This window comes from Bubalus kerabau, chromosome 1, assembly GCF_029407905.1.
Source record: "Bubalus kerabau isolate K-KA32 ecotype Philippines breed swamp buffalo chromosome 1, PCC_UOA_SB_1v2, whole genome shotgun sequence".
In the NCBI taxonomy this organism is placed as follows: domain Eukaryota; kingdom Metazoa; phylum Chordata; class Mammalia; order Artiodactyla; family Bovidae; genus Bubalus; species Bubalus kerabau.
In genome coordinates this window covers 131,889,262-131,900,261 of record NC_073624.1, presented here as the reverse complement: position 1 = coordinate 131,900,261, position 11,000 = coordinate 131,889,262, and the positions used below count along the sequence as shown (strand labels likewise).

The window sequence follows — 11,000 nt, the reverse complement described above, 5'->3', positions numbered from 1 at the left end:
TGAATTCTAACCCAGGCAAGATGGTTCTTTGGGATAAGTCTACCATCTTCTCTATCTGAAGACTTTCTGAAGAAAGTTCCTTGCCCCAGCAACTCGTCTCTCAATTTATCAGCCTGTCATGAGGCGAGCAGTAAAGCCTGGACTCAGTAACAGAAGGATGACCTTTTCAGCTTCACAGCCCCCTGGTGACCCCCTGCTGGAGCCTCCTACTCAGTGGGAAGGATGAGGTGGTCCTTGAAGGCATGATCACCCTTTAGAAGTCCTCACTGCCCTGAGGCTGTTCTGATGTAAAATGCACAGTCCCCTCAGATTCCTGTTGTGATGGCTATTTTCTTATTTGAGTTTTTGGACAAATGATTTCATTGTTCTCCAACCTGTGACTTTCAGTAAAGCACCCAGTCTTTTAATCGGATCATTAAAATCAAATTGAAAAATTTAGTTTTCATTTAAAAATTTACATGAAATTTCATTGAATATGGAAAAGTATTCATATTTACTTTTATAAAAGTTCAGCACAGTTGTGAGACTGCAGTCCTGACTTGCTTCCCCCACTGTACTCCCCCCATACATAACCCTGCCTGAATACCACCCTGCTGCTCCAGTAATAGAATCTGTGCCAGGTCATGTCTCCAGGGCTAGAGCTTATGGCCACCCCATCACATGGTGTGGCAACTCATGCTTCTTAATCAGAGCATCAGATGACTTAGTGCAGTCGTGCTCTTATTTTTACAAAGCTTCTCTGCAGCCACGCCTGCTCTTAGGTCGCGGGCCTTTCCTTGGCACCACTTCAACAACTCAACTAATTTCCTGTGCCAAGGGTCCTTTCTCCAAGATTTCTTCTCACATGAATCACCCCATTAGAGCCCAGATTGACTTCAGGGCATTCACTGGAGGGGAGGGGCCATTCCACTGGTTTGGCTGCTGTGAACAAAGAGCTGTGGAATTGGAGACAGAGTGAAGACTGGGTTTGACTTCTGCTTTTGCCCCTTGGTAGCTGTGTGACTTTGAAAAAATTACTTAACTTCTCTGGGCTCCCCATTTCTACATTTGTGAAACAGGACTTACAAACAGGAGGCAAAGAGAGAAAAGAGCTCAGTCCCCAGAGGGGGACAGAGATGCATTTAAACCCTACCTCTGGAGCTTGCCCAGATTGTGACCCTGGCAATCCCCTGACCTACCAAAGCCCCAGATGTCAGGTATTATGAATGGAAGAGACCCCACCTGCCTCTGGGAGTCCTTTGAAAAATTAAAAGAGAAAATATATGTGTTGTGCCTGGCATGTGTTTGGGCACCAAAGAAATGTTTTTGGTTTTTTTTTTCATTTTTACTATAAAACAAAGGTCAAACATGCCAAATATCTACCTTCATAGACTTTGAAAGGATTAAATTCACAATATATATGAAAATATGCTGTAAACTGTAAAGAATCTAAAATGTCATTATTATTATTGTAATCTATTTTTTCTCTCAGGACTATCAAACTGTAAAAAAGTTTGGAAAAAACAGTACAATAAATATCTGAATATTCTTTCCCTAGATTCACCAGTTGTTTGTTAGTATTTGTGCCCTTCTTCTGTATATCTGTATCTATTTCAATCTCTATTTATCGACTTAGCACCACTGTTGAACCATTTAAAAGTAAGTTGCAGGCATTGTACTTGACATTCAATTACTTTAGCATATATCTCCTAAGAATAGCATCATTCTTTCAGCGGTAAAGAATCCGCCTGCAATGCTGGAGACACAGGAGACACAAGTTGGATCCCTCCATTGGAACGATCCCCTGGAGGAGGGCATGGCAATACACTAGTATTCTTGCTTGGGAAATCCCACAGAGGAACCTGGTGGGCTACAATCTATAGGGTAGCAAAAAGCCAGACACAACTGAGCAACTGAACACACACATACACTTTATATAACTAACTACTATTTTTACCAAGAACTTTACCATACATATAATAATAGTTTCTTATATACAGTCTACACTTCCTCCAATTAGACACGCAGTTCCAATACAGGATCCCACATTGCATTTGGTGACTGTCTCTTTACTCATCTTTCTTTTATTTTGATGTGGACCATTTTCAAAGTCTTTATTGAGTTTTTTACAATATTGCTTCTGTTTTGTGTTTTGTTTTTTTTGGCCACGAGGCATGTAGTATGCGGGATCTTAGTTCCCTGACCAGAGATGGAACCCGCACTCTCTGCGCTGGAAGGCAAAGTCTTAACCACTGGACCCCCAGCCTTCTTTACTCTAGAGCTATGCCGTTCAGTACAGAAGTCCCCGGTTGTATGTGACTGTTTTTTAAAAAAAAACTTTTTTGGAGTATAATTGATTTATAATGTTGTGTTAGCTTCAGGTGTACAGCACAATGATTCAGCTACACATATACAACATCCACTCTTTATTTTTGTTAGATTCTTTTCCTAAATAGGCTATTACAAAGTATTGAGTGGAGTTCTCTGTGCTATACAGCAGGTTCTTATTAGTTACCTGTTTTATATACAGTGGTGTATATATGTCAGAAAAATGTGGAATACTCCACAAATTTGCATGTCATCCTTCCACAGGGGCCATGCTAATCTTCTCTGTATCATTCCAGTTTTAGTCTATGCACTGCCAAAGCAAGAACTGTATATGGCTCTTGAGCCCTTGAAATATGGCTGGCCCAAATTGAGTGTATTCAAGACTTAGCGCACACAAAAAAAATGTACATTATTTCATCAGTAATTCTGCATATTGATTGCATATTGAAATAATAATGCATTGAATGTATTAGGCTAAAAATACATTATTAAAATTAGTTTTACCTGTGGCTATTTAAAATTTTTTAATTGCATATATAGCTCATATTACATTTCTGTTGGACAGCACAGTTCTAGAATATTTCTCTCTTGTCTTTTTTTTTCCTCTTGTGATGCTGGCATTTTTGTTGTTAGCACACTGTGTGACTTGCAGGATCTTATTTCCCCAACCAGGGATCAAACCTGGGCCCCAGCCGTGGAAACTTGGAGTCCGGACCACTGGACCACCAGGGAATTCCCAGACATGAACATTTTTGAAGAGTCCAAGCCAGTGGTCTTGTTGAAGGCCCTACAGTCTGAATTTGTTTCCTTTTGAGTAGATCTGGCTTAATCTTTCTGACAAGGATATGACCTGGGTGGTAGTTTATAAGGCATCGTGTCAGGAGGCTCACAGTGTCTCGTTGTTGGGATTGCAAAGTCTGATCGCTTGGTTACGGTGGCATCTGCAGTCTGATATGAAGTCCCCCTATCCTTGTAATCAATAAAGAACCTTAGGTGATCCTCTGAGAACATGTGCACATCCTTCTCCACCATCCTTTATCCAATGGTGTCAGCATCTAGTGATGATATTTGTCTCTATCAAAAATCACTCCAAACAAACTGTCTTAGCTTTTTAACTCCGTGCTCAAATAATTTCCTATTTGTGTCATTTATCCTAAGACAGTGTGGACAATTCACTGACTTATAAATCTCGTCCATTACTGGTTGTATAGCTTTCCCTTGCGTAGAATCCAGCTTGTATTTGTGCTCATGTCTAGTCGCTCAGTCATGTCTGACTGTGACCCCATGGACCGTAGCCTGCCAGGCTCCCCTGTCCATGGGATTCACAGGCAAGAATACCGGAATGGGTTGCTATTTCCTCCTCCAGGGGGTCTTCCTGACCCAGGAATTGAATCTGAGTCTCCTGTGTCTCCTGCATTGGCAGGTGGATTCTTTACCACTGAACCACCTGGGAAGCTCTGGAATTGGGAATACAACATATTTTATATCATCTTTATTGACAGTTATTTAGTCCTGTTTCTGTCTATTAAAAATATTGATTCCATGAACATCCTTTTAAATGGCACATACAAACATTTCCTTCTTTGAGACATATTCCTGGAAGTGGTATTGCTGAGTATGTTTACTGAAATTTTTGACACATGTAGTCAGATGGCCCTCCAGAAATATTGCACTGTTCACACCTTCAGTGAATCATCCAGGATGCTTTCAGCTGCAAAGGACCAACAATCCCAACACAAACTGGCTTTAAGAATAAAGACATTTATCTTCTCACACAAACCAGAACTCCAGTTGAAAGGTACAATATACACTGTTTTTACTCAACTTCATTTTTTCGAAAGACACTGGTTGGGAATCAAGAAACAAACTGCATGTTGACGGTTTGGAAAATAATGGCTTGAAATACTTGGATTCCGTTCTGGAGCTGGAGACAGGAGGCTACCTGAGCAAATTCTGACTTAGGAACGGAGGAGGAGAGATCCGTCATCTCATCTACAAGGGCTAGCAAAGCGCACTGTTCTCAGGCCCTCCCCTCCCTGGACATCACTCGGCTTCCTAGTCCTTGCCAATCTACCAAGTGAATAATCTCTTTTAAAATTTCATCTGTGAAACAGATGGCATGGGCAAGCAGTATTGTATAGTATAGTATTATGAGAGACCCACCTGGATTCATAGTCTGAAAGCACCACTTACCAGCTGTGTGACCTGGAGCGAGTTATTTAATGACCATATCTACCTTATAGTCTTGCTATGAGAAGGAAAAGATATAATTTGTGTAAAATGCTTAGCACAATAAGTGCATTTCAAAAAGCAACTGCTTTATCACGTGCAGATTTCTGTTGCTCTGTATGTGCATGCTAAGTCACTTCAGTCATGTATGACTCTTTGTGACCCTATGGACCGTAGTCCACCAGGCTCTTCTGTCCATGAGATTCTCCAGGCAAGAGTACTGGAGTGGGCTGCCATTTCCTTCTCTGGGGGATCTTTCCAACCCAGGGATTGAACCTGTGTCTCTTACGTCTCCTGCATTGGCAGGTGGGTTCTTTACCACCAGTACCACCTGGGAAGCCCCTTCTGTTGCTCTATCAGGTTGCAATAGAATCAGGACTTGAACTCACCGCACAAGGGAGAAGAAGTCAGCTGGCACTTAATCTGTGCTGGCCTGACTACATCCTGGTTTTCTGACCCCACAGCTCATGATGCAGATGGAAGGAAGGATTGCTTGTGGGGCACTGTGGACAAAGCCCTGGATGCTCTGAGAAAAAATATGACGATGCCTCTGTCTTCTAGGACTTCACTAAGGAAAAGACAGCGGACAAACATTAAAATACAAATGCCTTCAGCACAGACATATTTTACATGCAGTACAGCCCTCTCCCTTGCCCTCAACTTTGCCCCCATTCATAGGTTCACAGCCTCCACTTCACCAAGTCTGGTATCTTCCTTCAGTTTGTTTTTTTTTTAATTGAAGTATAGTTGATTTATATTGTATTAATTTCTGCTATACAGCACAATGACTCAGTTATACATATATATTCTTTTTCATATTCTTTTCCATTATGGTTTATCAAAGGATATTGATAGTTCCCTGTGCTGTACCGCAGGACTTTGTTGTTTATCCATCCTACATATAAAAAGCTTACATCTGCTAACCCCAACCTCCCAATCCACCCCTCACACCCCCTCCCTTGGCAACCGCCAGTCTGTTCTCTGTGTCTGCGATCCTGTTTCTGCTTCACAGATAGGTTCATTTGTGTCATATTTTAGATTCCACATATAAGTGATATCATATAGTGTTTGTCTTTCTCCTGCTGATGTCACTTTAGTATGCTAATCTCTAGTTGCATCCATGTTGCTGCAAATGACATTATTTCATTAGCATCAGATCAGATCAGATCAGATCAGTCGCTCAGTCGTGTCCGACTCTTTGCGACCCCATGAATCGCAGCACGCCAGGCCTCCCTGTCCATCACCAACTCCCGGAGTTCACTCAGACTCACGTCCATCGAGTCAGTGATGCCATCCAGCCATCTCATCCTCTGTCGTGCCCTTCTCCTCCTGCCCCCAGTCCCTCCCAGCATCAGACTCTTTTCCAATGAGTCAACTCTTCACATGAGGTGGCCAAAGAAAATAAAGTCTGTCACTGTTTCCACTGTTTCCCCATCTATTTCCCATGAAGTGGTGGGACCAGATGCCATGATCTTAGTTTTCTGAATGTTGAGCTTTAAGCAAACTTTTTCACTCTCCTCTTTCACCTTCATCAAGAGGCTTTTTAATTTCTCTTCACTTTCTGCCATAAGGGTGGTGTCATCTGCATATCTGAGGTTATTGATATTTCTCCCTGCAATCTTGATTCCAGCTTGTGTTTAGAATAGTATATATGTACCACACTGTATATATGTACCACACCTTCTTTATCCATTCTTTTCTCAAAGGACATTTAGGTTGATTCAATGTCTTGGCTTTGTGAATAGTGCTGCTATGAACATAGAGATGCATGTATCTTTTTGAATTACAGTTTTGTCTGGATATATACCCGGGAATAAGATTGTTGGATTATATGTTTTCTCTATTTTTAGTTTTTTGAGGAACCTCTGCACAGTTTTCCATAGTGTCTGCACCAACTTATATTCCTACCAAGTGTCGGAAGTTTCCCTTTTCCCCATATACCCTCCAGCATTTGTTATTTGTAGACTTTTTAATAGTGGCCATTCTGACCGGTGAGAGGTGGTACTTCTTTACAGATTCGATTTGCATTTCTCTAATAATTAGTGAGGGACAGGGAAGCCTGGTGTGCTGAAGTCCATGGAGTCGCAAAGAGGCGGACACGACCGAGTGACTGAACTGAACTGAATAATTAGTGAGGGACAGGGAAGCCTAGCGTGCTGCAGTCCATGGAGTTGCAAAGAGGCGGACACAACCGTGCGAGTGAACTGAACTGAATGATTGGTGATGTTGAGCATCTTTTCATGTGCCTCCTGGTCATCTGTATTTCTTCTTTGGAGAAATGTCTACTTGGGCCTTCTGCTCATTTTTCAATTGGATTTTTTTTTGTCAGCAACTTATATGAGCTCTTCTATATTTTGAAAAGTAAGCCCTTGTTGGTCACATAATTTGCAAATATTTTCTCCCATTCTGTAGGCTGTCTTTTCATTTTTTTATGGTTTCCTTAGATGGGCAAAAGCTTATAAGATTGATTAGGTCCCATTTGTTTATTTTTGTTTTTATTTCTATTACCTTGGAAGATCCTTCAGGGTCTTGTATTTGGTGAGCCTTGGTCTATAGCCTTCCATGTTGGACAGGGGCTAGCCCCTTGCCTGACACATGTGAGTGCCCAATAGATGGTAAATGATTGGCTAAGTACTTACAGTTTGCAACCATATTGCAGAACACCCCAGAGTAAGTAGAGTGCAGTTTTTCCTTTGGTTTCAGTTTTCCCTCTGGGATCCATAGTGGTTTATGTACAAAATCTCGTGATCAGTGTCTCTTTAGTAGGGGAGGGGAGACTAAGTATTTAGGGAAAACAGGAAGTGGCAAAAGGATAAGAGAAAGAAAAAAAAAAGTGTTAAGTGTTCTTGTGGAAGAACTGATGCAATAGAAGGAAAGTCTGTGAGAGGATGATGAGTAAACTGTAAAGGGGCTTGTGAAACCTTCCATGTTTCTGTGCAGATCTAAGCCAGGGCTGCTTCGTTTTCTCAAGGTCTGAGCCTTGACACAGCTGTGAGGTGAATGTGTGCAGGTAGATTTCAATTAAGATTAAGGAGGAAAAGGTGACTTGCCCCTAATTGAAAAATGAACAGATGCCAAGAGCAGGTAAATTATAGTGGAAAAGTGTTAGTGTCAGTCCTGTCCAGCTCTTTGTGACTCCACGAACTGTAGCCCACCAGGCTCCTTCGTCCTTGGGATTCTCCAGGCAAGAATGCTGGAGTGGGTTGCCATTCCCTTCTCTAAGGGATCTTCCCAATCCAGGGATCGAACCCAGGTCTCCCACATTGCAGGCGGATTCTTTATGGTCTGAGCCACCAGGAATCATAGAAGAAACACAAATTCCCCCAGAAGAAGTAAATATTATTAATAGGTTGACATTAATCAGCCAGTGTCATAACTGACACCATCAGCAAGGTAACAAGTAAACAAGACTATTTGGAGGTGTGAATGGGACGGTGATGATGTTAACATTTACAGTGCTGTTTGTCCCTGTGACCTCTTTTCCCTGGTGTGAGTTTATTCCAACAGAATAACAGAAATCTATAAAATCCCATGGATGGAGGAGCCTGGAAGGCTGCAGTCCATGGGGTTGCTGAGAGTCGGACTTGACTGAGCGACTTCACTTTCGCTTTTCACTTTCATGCATTGGAGAAGGAAATGGCAACCCACTCCAGTGTTCTTGCCTGGAGAATCCCAGGGACGGGGGAGCCTGGTGGGCTGCTGTCTATGGGATCACACAGAGTCGGACATGACTGAAGCGACTTAGCAGCAGCAGCAGCAGCAGAAGGAAACCAGTGGAGAGGGCAACACTGCCCACTCCAGTACTCTTGCCTGGAAAATGCCATGGACGGAGGAGCCTGGTGGGCTGCTGTCTATGGGATCGCACAGAGTCGGACATGACTGAAGCGACTTAGCAGCAGCAGCAGCAGCATAAACAAAAAAACAGTTTTTGAAATGATTTTTCTGTGCTAAGCACTTTACATGAATTCTCTCCCTCTCTCTCTTTACCTTTTTTTTGTTTTGGCCACGCTGAATGTGGGATCTTAGTTGCCCAACCAGGGATCCAACTCATGCTCCCAGCAGTGGAAGCATGGAATCTTAACCCCTGCACCACCAGAAAATCCCTGAATTTTCTCTTTTAATCCTCACAACAATCTATAATGTAGATATCTTTAATCCCCATTTAGATCATTTTTATCCTCATTTTAGCCAGAGGCTCCCCAACAGAGAGGTTAAGTAACTTATTCAAAGTCACACAGTAGATAAATGGTGGTTCCAAATGATAAACAGAAGCAGATCTCTCACTGAGTCCGCGCTGTACAATATTGCTTGCATATGAAATCTCACTGTTACACAGATGGAACAAAAATGCCATGGCTTTCTGAAATGTAAGCACATTCTATAGCATTAACTTAAAGTCCAGAGAGGTCCCCTAGATTGGTGACACCAGTTATTGTAGGCTAAGGGTGATGCAGAAATTTTCAATGATTTTCAAAAACACATGAGGTTTGGGGAACCACTTCTTCAATCTTTATCGTGGGAAATAATCAAATCTGAGTCGTCTCCACTCTGTGACTAATTCCCTTTTCCTGAGCTGTGGAGGTAAGCTACAGTAGCTCTGTGATGACTAAGCCTTTAAGACAGATTTTTTTCCTAAAGATATATGCTTCCTAGGACCAAGGTCTATTAAGGAAGTCTTTGAGTCTGAACCTGGAGGGAAGATTATATCTCTGTCTTTCAAAATTAGGCTAAAAAGGCCAATGTCCATTAACATAAGGGTGCCAAGTCCCCTCCTATGAAGCCTGACCTCGCCACCCCATTCTCTTCTCTTTCCTGGTGAACCTACTTCGGGCTTTTCCTGCAGCACCTGCCACAGCCTCGTCTCCCTGAGAAGTGGCATTTTGGGATTGGCCAGGCCTTGGGCCCCCCTCGGTGCCCATCCAGGTATGGTGTCTTCACTTTGGGTTATTCTGCAGTTACTCAGCGCTGCAGAAGACAGACACTGCTAAATCAAGGCAGCAAATCAGGAAAAAAAAAAAAAAAATCAGAACCCATCATGTTGTGCACTAGCGTCTTTATTTTTAAGCTGATCCCATCTGGATTCTTTTCTGACTCTGACATCCTAAATTGCGATCCTAATAAATATTTATCTTGACAGCAGCACATAAATCAGTTGATGACTTCCCTTGTTACTTATAAACTTCAAGGGTCAGAGGTAAAGAACTAAGTACAACTGAGGTCTTAAAATTGAATTTGTGCCAGATATCCAAACAGAAGTACAGGCAGATCTTATTTTATTGCCTTCTGCTTTATTGTGCTTTGCAGATACTGTGTTTTTTACAAATTGAAGGTTTGGGGAGATCTTGCATCAGGCAAGTCTATCGGTGCCATTTTGCTCACTTCATGTTTCTATGTCACATATTGATAATTCTTGAAATATTTCAAAGCTTTTTCATGATTATTCTCATTGTTATGGTGATCTGTGATCAGTGATCTTTGGTACTGCTACGACTCACTGAAGGTTCAGGTGATGGCCAGCATTTTCTAGCAATAAAGTATTTTTAAATTAAAACATGCACCTTTTTTTAGATATGATGCTATCACACAATAGACTATAGTATAGTGTAAGCATAACTTGTATATGCACTGGGAAACCAAAAAATTCATGTGCGTGTGAACTGCTTTATTGCGATGGTCTGGAACTAAACCCACAGTAGCTCCAGGGTATACCTCTTATTGAAATTGTTTGAGTTCTAATGATTGGGATATTTAGCCACAGCTAACATCTTGGCCTTTTTCTCAGTTTCTCATAATAAAGAAAATCTGATGAGCACATTCCCATACTTAAAACTTGTCAGTGGTTCCTGTTTATCCCCAGGAAAAAATCTAACCCTTTTATCATGGCAAAGAGAGTTCTTCTGGACTTCCCTGGTGGTCTAGTGATTAAGACTCCATGCTCCCAGTGAAAGAGGGGTGTGGGTTCAATTCCTAGTTGAGGAATTAAGATCCCATATTCTTTAGGCATGGCCCCCCAAATAAGTTCTTCCTAATCCAGCCCCTGCTCACCTCCTTAGTCTCTTCTTTCAACACCCCTGACTTCTGGCCCCAGCTAAGCCTCATCCCTCTGGCACAAAGCCACCAAGTGTCTCTGTCATTAGGTGGACCCATGAGACCCCATCTTGAAACATTCCCTCCTGCCCTTACCTCTCCACCCTCACCTGGCTGAATGAGTCTAGCACATCCATCTCCACTAAGATGTCCTTTCCTCCTAGAGGTTTTCTCATTCCCCACCTGCCTCCACCTGGATGGGAGCCACTCCTGTATAGTCCCATGGAAGCCCTCAGCATTTTCCATGCTGTGTTATGACTGCCTGTGGATTTCCCCAGCTCCCTCTCCACCTGTAAATTTCTGAGAGCAGAGCTCTTCACTGCTACATTCCCAACACCCAGCCATCCTGTCTGGTATGTAGTAGATGCTTGATAAAT

At 42.3% G+C, this 11,000-nt stretch overlaps 1 non-coding gene across 1 annotated transcript; it reads right to left on the bottom strand.

Moving 5' to 3' along the window:
- Positions 1-2,526: 2,526 nt before the first annotated feature.
- On the bottom strand, positions 2,527-2,633 carry LOC129642501 (U6 spliceosomal RNA). The gene has a single exon (XR_008709770.1). It is a non-coding gene; the product is annotated as a U6 spliceosomal RNA (small nuclear RNA).
- Positions 2,634-11,000: the final 8,367 nt, after the last annotated feature.